Here is an 8,002-nt window from a genome sequence, read left to right on the forward strand (position 1 = left end):
TGCAGACTGCAGCAGATTTCCTTATTTGTGAAAGAGAAGACTTCAGGAAGCAGAAAACAATTTTTACAGAATCCTTTCCTTTTCCTCATGTTGCTAACTCCTTGTGCACAACAAACAAAACACAGAGCGATGACATGATTTCCTTATGCACCTTCTTGTGCTGGGACAGGCAGCCAACTTCAGCAAGTGGCTGGATTCCAGAGAGCTGACTGTTGTCAGCAGAGAGAGTCCAAATTGTTATCACCTGTTTAAGCACCGCTGACTGATGGATATTCAAAGGCACCTCACAACCGTCACACCCACTTTTCAAGCATCAGGGAAACCAGATGAGACCAGTGTCTAAGAGCTAGGGTGTCAGTGGATTTTCTTCCCCACCTCCCCACCATCACCACCAGTCGAGGAGAAGAGGAAAAGAATTGCATTAAAATGTAATGTTTGTCAATGGCTGATTTAAAGAGAAAAAGAAGAAGGAAGAAAGAGAAACCTTGCCAGGCAGCCGGTGGCCAGCTAAGGGGTACGGCATCTGCATACATTGGGAATGCGAGGGTTGATTAGTCTCAGAGGCTGCCTACAGGTTAGCAGGCCCCATTTCCAATCTCTGACAGCAATATGTGTCGTTTCATACTTCATCCTCATTCCCCGTGTTCAACACAAACCGGGGTCACTCTATATATGGAAATCACTGTCTTCAGGGCAAAAAAATTAAAAAAGGTGAGATTGCCGCTTTAACCTCACTGGCCTCAGAAAATATGTTTTAGTCTGATACATTATACTAGTAGGAATTATTTATCAAGAAGATACAAGCTTGATATTTCAGAAATAATGAGATGCTCTGGTTTTGCAGCTGAAATTTTATGGTCCACAGAGCATCAGCTATGAATCCGGGGGAATGAAGTAAAGTTGCAATGAATGATATACACCAGGCGGCCAAAGTAAAAGGCGGTGGGAAGGGCAATATGACAGTTATAACGCAGGACAAAGCTTCCTCTCACTGAAGTTCCTTTGTTGCTAAAAGAGGAAATATCTTTTAAGGAATGATATAAAAAAACTTCACATATAGAAATCTTCCAGACTTTCACTTCTGGAAATATTATTTGGCAAATGTCCTACTTGATGAGGCAACTAATAAACATCACAGTCGATAGATCCCATGAAATATTAACAAATTTACAGCAAAATTATCTAAAAGGTCTCATGGCCTGTCATCACTGGGGTGTCTTCTGCCAATCATGTGTGGAGATTATAAATAATAATAATGTATAGAAACTGTAATTGGAAAATGATGGTTCTTTCTTGGAAATGTTGGTTTTGATTACATATTTCATGACCAGAATACTTAACCTTTCCTTATCATGTAAAACCTATACATAGAAGAGAGTCTTTTGATGAAAATAACAGGATATTGCATGGTTTAAAAATCAGAAAAGGTGTGTATCAAGTTATATCCAGATGAATTGCATTGGGAAAGTCTGCTGTTAGAGACCTTTCCAAAGTAATGAAGAGCAACACTGTCAGACTGACAGCTGCCAGGATTCCATTTGACTTGGATCCATAATCAATACCCCACAGTAGCAGCAGTAAAAAATTAAAATTGTGACAACTATGAGATATCATCTCACCCCAGTAAGAATAGCAAAATTTAACAGAACAGCAAACATCAAATGCTGGCATGATTGTGGAGAAACTGGAACCCTTATTCACTGCTGATGGGAGTGTAAAATGGTGCAACCATTATGGAAGGCTGTATGGCTCTTTCTCAAAAAGTTACAAAAAGAAATACCATTTGAGCCAGCAATTCCACTGCTGGGAATTTACCCTAAGAAACCATAACTGCCACCCAAGCAGATATATGCACACCCATGTATATTGCATCTTTGTTCACAATAGCAAAGAGCTGGAAACAACCCAAGTGCCCATCAACAAATGAATGGAGAGAGAAGCTCTGATATATTCACATAATGGAATATTACCCAGCATTGAAAAACAAGGAACTCATCATATATTATGCAACATGGATGACCCTCGAGGATATTATGCTGAGTGAAATAACTCAGTGACAAGAGGACAAATATTGCATACGGCCACTGTTGTAAAATGGGGCTAACATCAGGGTTGAGGGAAGACAGAAAAGGAGGGGAGGAATGATGTATATTGTTGGTTTTTTAATTTTTTTGCTTTTATGTGTTGTTGTTTTTTTAATTGGGAAAAAACATATTGGGGGTACAAGGAGGTGAGGGTTGGGGACAGAAGGGTGAGGATGGGCAGGGATGCAGTTGCAGTGCTGCAGAAATTGGTTGGTGGGGGGAGCAGGTGAAGGAAATGAAAAGAATCCAGTGGGGACCAGATGCTACAGGAAAATGACAAGCATTTTCCAATGGTAATTGAATCAACTGTCTTATTGATTTGGGAACTGGATGCTGACTCTCTGGCTTCTTCATGCTGAACAGGGGCGTTGATGTGAAGGGGGAAAGGGAGAATACTTTATCATCTTACTGGTGATCTTGGGTTAAGGCTGCTTGCCTTCTTGTTCTGTTAGAAGATATTTTCCTGTCATTTGCTCCCCTCTGGACTGCAAAGTGTTTTCCCAGGTGGGTCCAGTGGGGATGGCTGGTTGAACTCAGAGGCTCCATCCTCCTTTGCTTCTTTAGCTGGCAGTTGTATTTCCTTTTTGTCACTGGCACTGGGTTCGGGGTCAAGTCTGGAGTAAAACTCAGTGGTAAGGTTACCTATAGGAAAGGGAGCAAACCTAGAGAGAACAAACTTGTGAGTTACAAATAGAAGGGCTTTGAGGGTGTTGCTTTCATGTTTACTGGGAGAGAGGGTGGCAGAAAGTAGCCTAGATAAAATTTTCTGGATACCCTAGGCATTTTTTTTTCTACCCAGGGGTCAGATGGCACAATCTAGGGACTGAGGAGCTCACCCTGAGGGCCATGACGGTTCGCCCCGAACCAAAGGCTGAAGACAGCCCACCCCGGGCAGAGGGCCGTGACGGCTCGCTCTGAGCTGAGGGCCGAAGACAGCCCGGAATGATGTATATTGTATCAAAACAGATGAGGGAGAGAACTGGTTAAAAGGGACTTATGAATGGGTATTCTCATCATTACAGAAGTCCAGAGTGAAGGCTGCATGGTGGAGTGGACTTGGGGGGAGGGATTGCATAACAATGAAAGAGCTTTTCTTTTTCTTTTTAAGAAGGAGAGTGAGAGAAAAAAAAAAGGAGAGTGAATTGGGGGGGGCAGGGAGAAAAGTGCAACAATGAATGACTAGAAAACTCATTCTCTGTAAACTTTCATTAAAATTATTTTTTTTAAAAAACAACAACAAAAAACCTATCAAAATTGTGTTGGGCAAATCTGTGGTCAAGCACCTCTTCAAAGTGCTAAAGAGCAGATGTCTGTTTCTAAACCAAAAGGGACCTGATCCAAGGCTTGGTGTTTTCAATGGCTTCACATGTGTGTGAAAATTGGCAATGAAGGTGGGAGACCGCAGAAGAATTTATCGTTTTCAGTGGTAGTGGTGGTGAACGGCACTGAATGTCTCATGGGCTTCCAAAAGAACAAACAAATCTGTCTTGGAGGAAGTGTAGTCCGGGAGCTCTGTAGAGACGAGGATGGTGAAACTCTGAGCATACCTTCCTCACTTACTTTGAGCATGTTGTCAAGAGAAGCTGGTTCATTTAAAAAGGCACCATGTTCAGAAAAGTAGAGCAAAGGAGAGGGAGACTTTCAATCAATGAAATGAATGAACACAGTATTGTAACAGTGGTCTCAGATACAACTATGATGACCTCAGGGTGCTGCAGAACTGACCAGGGATTTGTTCAGCTGTATATATCGACACTGTGATTCAGACATTACTTCACAGCACCTAAAAACATTGCTTGGATTAATTACTCTAGTGATAAAAAAACTCTGTTAGCCCATGTATAACCAATACCCCTGATGTCTTAGTTACCTAGAGCTACTGTAACAGAAATACCTAAATGGAGGCTTTAAAGAAGAGAAGGTTATTTTCTTGTATTCTAAGGATGCTGGACATCAGCACTCAGGACATCTGATCTGGGGGAAGATCACAGTGATGTTCAGCTTCTTTTTTTATTTATTTTATTTTATTTTATTATTTTTGTGTGCGTGTACCGTCAAATCAGATCTGACTGGTACAGGAAGAGATAGCCCCTCCTTCCCCGGCAGAGCATCTGGTGGATTCAAACCGTGCACCTCTGGGATTGTAGTTTGTTCAGCTTCTTGTCCTCAGTTCCTCGGAGGTCTTTGTGTGACATCTCTCCCCTCCCCTTCACGTTTGGTCTGTTTATGCCACTCTTCACATGACGTAGAAGTGGTTAGGCTTAGAACACATCCTCCCACTGTTATAAGACAGGACTGACGTGGGGGCTGAGGGGAAACTAAGAAAAGAGGGGATAAATAGTGGATACTGTATTGGAACAGATGAAGGAAAGAACTGCTTAAAAGGAATATATTATTAGGCATTATTTGCATACCCACAGTCCAGAATAAGAGGTACATAACAAAATGGTCTGTGGGTGGGTTGGGGTGGGGGATGGAGGAAATGATGGAATAAAAAAATTTTTTTTATATAATAAGTGAACAGGGTGGGGGGTAAGGAGGAAAATGTGCAATAACGAAGGAATGAAACCCCAACTTTTCTGTAAACTTTCATTCAAATCACAATAAAAAATTTAAAAAGAACACATTCTGCACTGATAAGATTCACCGGCATGATAACTCCATTCCCAATTGAGATTGAATCTACAGTTAAAGTGGTCGGTGCTGAATCCGTATCATGCAGAATATAACAACTAGCCTAAAAGCGTAACACTAGCCTAAAAGGGATAAAATGCTAGTCTTCTACGGAAAACTCGCTGGCATGGATAGACTGTACACATCTCCCCTTAAATTCTGGTCTTTTTTCCTCGATCCACTCCTGTCTTCTCTAAAACCAATCATAGTGCGGCAGCACATGCAGAGAGAACTTACAGCATCTCAAACCCAGCAATTTGAGCAGTGACTGGGGAAGCCAGTCACCCTTCTACATTTAGAAGACAAATCTAATCAGGAGGCCCCTTCACTCAAGCCCACAGTTTTGAAATGAGTATTCCCCAGCACTCCCAGAATCTTGACAAATAAACACCAATCATATAAAACTCTTTGCAATCCTAATTACACAAAGCAATAGGTTTAAATCAACCTCTCACAGACTCCTGCATTTTCATTGTCAATCAAGGTCACTCACAAGCATTAATTAAATACTTCAGGAAAAGAGGTGCTGTGTTAAGGGTGTCTACTTGATATACAAGACATAGAATGCTCTCTGTGCCCTTGATTTTCTCTACGGTAAAATGGAGATAAAAATAGTTACTTCGCAAGGTTGTTATGGAAATTGAATTAAGTTGATATGCACAGAGTATTAAGGGTCTGTCCCATTATGTATATTAGGGCAGGGATCCTTGTTAAATTTTATAGATTTCCTGTTGTGACATAGATGGCCAGTTGAACTCAATGTTTGTTCTTGCTTCTTATGGTTATTGTGTACTGACAAGTCAGAATTGACTCATAGTTGACCCTCCAGCAGATTTTCAGAGGCAGCTAATCACATGGGCGGACATTTCTCATCTTTCTCATGTGGAGGAGCTGATGGATATGAACCCCAAGCCTTTGGATTCATAGCACAACTCCTTACCATTAAGCCACCACAGCTCCCTAACTTCTAGCTTATTAATAGAATATTTCATTTTTAACAGGCCGTATTGGTTCTTAAAGTCAAATCTTAAGAGTGCAAAACCAAAGGTTTATAGTAAGTGTCACATGCAACTTTCAGGAAATGTTAAAAAATGTCCTTTACGCATTTCTGCTTCCTAGAATGTAGATTTTCTAGAGCTCAAGTAGCCATTTTTTTTTACTATCAACAGGAAGCTACATGCTGAACAAAACAGCAAGTAAAAGGAACCAGGGACCAAGACAGTGTCATGAAATTACTAATATGTTGGTATTATATTTGGAAGCAGGAGTGGCATCCACTTCCTAAACAACATGCCTCTGGAGACTATGAACTTTGATAAATGATGACAGTTATAGAAACGCTTCAGGCCTTTTGTTCATAGTGCAGCTATGAGTCATGCTTGACTCGACAGCAATCAACAACAACAACAACAACAACACAGTCAAATGTTTTTGCATAATCACTAAAATTCAAGTGAACATCTTTCTGGTATTCTTGGCTTTCAGCCAATACCTACCAGATATCAGCAATGACATTTTTTCCCCATGGTCTTTTTTAATCCAACCTGAATTTCTGGTAGCTGTTTCTTCATTTACTCCTCCAGTAATTTTTTTTTTTCCTTCTCACAGCGGTTTACTCAGGAGTATGATTCCTCCAGTAATTTTTAAATAAGGAGAAATTAAAAAAAAACCCACACAATTTCTGAGACAAGAAACGTGAGAAATAGTAGATACAGAAAATCCACTTGTGTGATTCAAATACAACTAATGGAAACCCTAAAGAAAAACTATAGAGAAAATACAGTTGAGGAAATTAGGGCGGAAAAATAGAAGAAAATTCCCATGAGCTGAAAAGAAACACTATTTTCAAAAGGAAAAGCCGGCTAAGTAGATGACATAGAAAGATATTTACACCTAGACAACTGTCTCACATACTTTGGGCACATGGCGAGGAGGGACTGGTCCTTGGAGAAGGACATCGCAGGGGTACAGGGACAGCACAGGAGAGGAAGATCATGGATAAGACGGATTAGTATAGTAACTGGGGCAATGGGGGTAGGTGAGTCAGAGTCAGTGAGACTGGCTCCGGACAAGGCAGGCTTCAGAGCTATTGTACATAGGATTGCTATGAGTCACAGGTGACTCAATGACACCTAACAACAGCATCCTCCAATAAAATGAGGTAATAAACCCAAAGAAGTATGACATGAAATTTGTTGTTATTGCTAAGTGCTATTGAGGCGAGTATAACTCATCACAATCCTATGAACAAAAGATCTGAACTCCGTCCTATCCTGAGTTATCTGCATACTTCCCGACACACTAGAGCTCATTGTGTTAGTCGCTGGTTAAGGGTCTTCCTCTCTCCTTCACCAACCCTCCACCATTCCAAACATCAAATCCCTTCCCAAAGAATAGTCCCTCCTAGCAACATGCCCCGAATATGTGAGGTGAAGCTTCATCATCTTTCCCTTCAAAAAGCACCCTGGCTGTACACTTTTCAAGACATATTTGTTTTTTTCTTTTGGCCGTCTGTGGGATGTTCATTGATCTCTCCAACACCACAGCTCAAAGACATCAGCTCTTCTTCTGTCACCTCGATTCATTTCCCAGCTCTCAGATGCAAAGCAAGTGATTGGAAAGATCGTGCCCTGAATTAGATGTACCTCAGTCCTCAAACTGACCTCATTACTCCTCAGTAATTTTTGTGATCGACATGAAATTTAATTAACTATATATTCAATCCATTTGAACAATGAAGGGAAGTCTTGGAAGACAATTGGGTGGAGGGAGAGAACAGGAGAGGAAGACCCTGGATGGGATGAATTGATGGACACAATAACTAGTGTACTGAGGATAGATGGTTAAGAGACAGTGTGATTGACTCAGGATAGAGCAGAGTTCAGACCTATTGTGTACAGAGTCGCTATACATCGTAGTTGACTCTGTGGCTATAATGTCAACATTATGCATGATGTTGCTCTTCTCTTTAAACTGTTCCAATGATGTCCCCTGCACCCAGAACAGAATCAAAACCCCTTACTTCCAAGAGATCTTCTGATGGGTTCAAACCACTAACCTTTCAGCTAATAGGAGCATACTTAACCATTTATCCCACCTAAGGATCCTTAAGGATTCCTCTAGGTCATATAGCCCTGGTGTGCAAGTTGCCATACTGTGGTCACTTGTAGTTGCTGTGAGGCTGAACACTGTGACACTGATGTGTCAAATGCGTTAATGGTTGGCTAGACAATGCAGACAGAGAG

Source organism: Elephantulus edwardii, unplaced genomic scaffold (assembly GCF_000299155.1).
Source record: "Elephantulus edwardii isolate Elephantulus edwardi_28Jun2011 unplaced genomic scaffold, EleEdw1.0 scaffold00004, whole genome shotgun sequence".
Taxonomy (NCBI): Eukaryota; Metazoa; Chordata; class Mammalia; order Macroscelidea; family Macroscelididae; genus Elephantulus; species Elephantulus edwardii.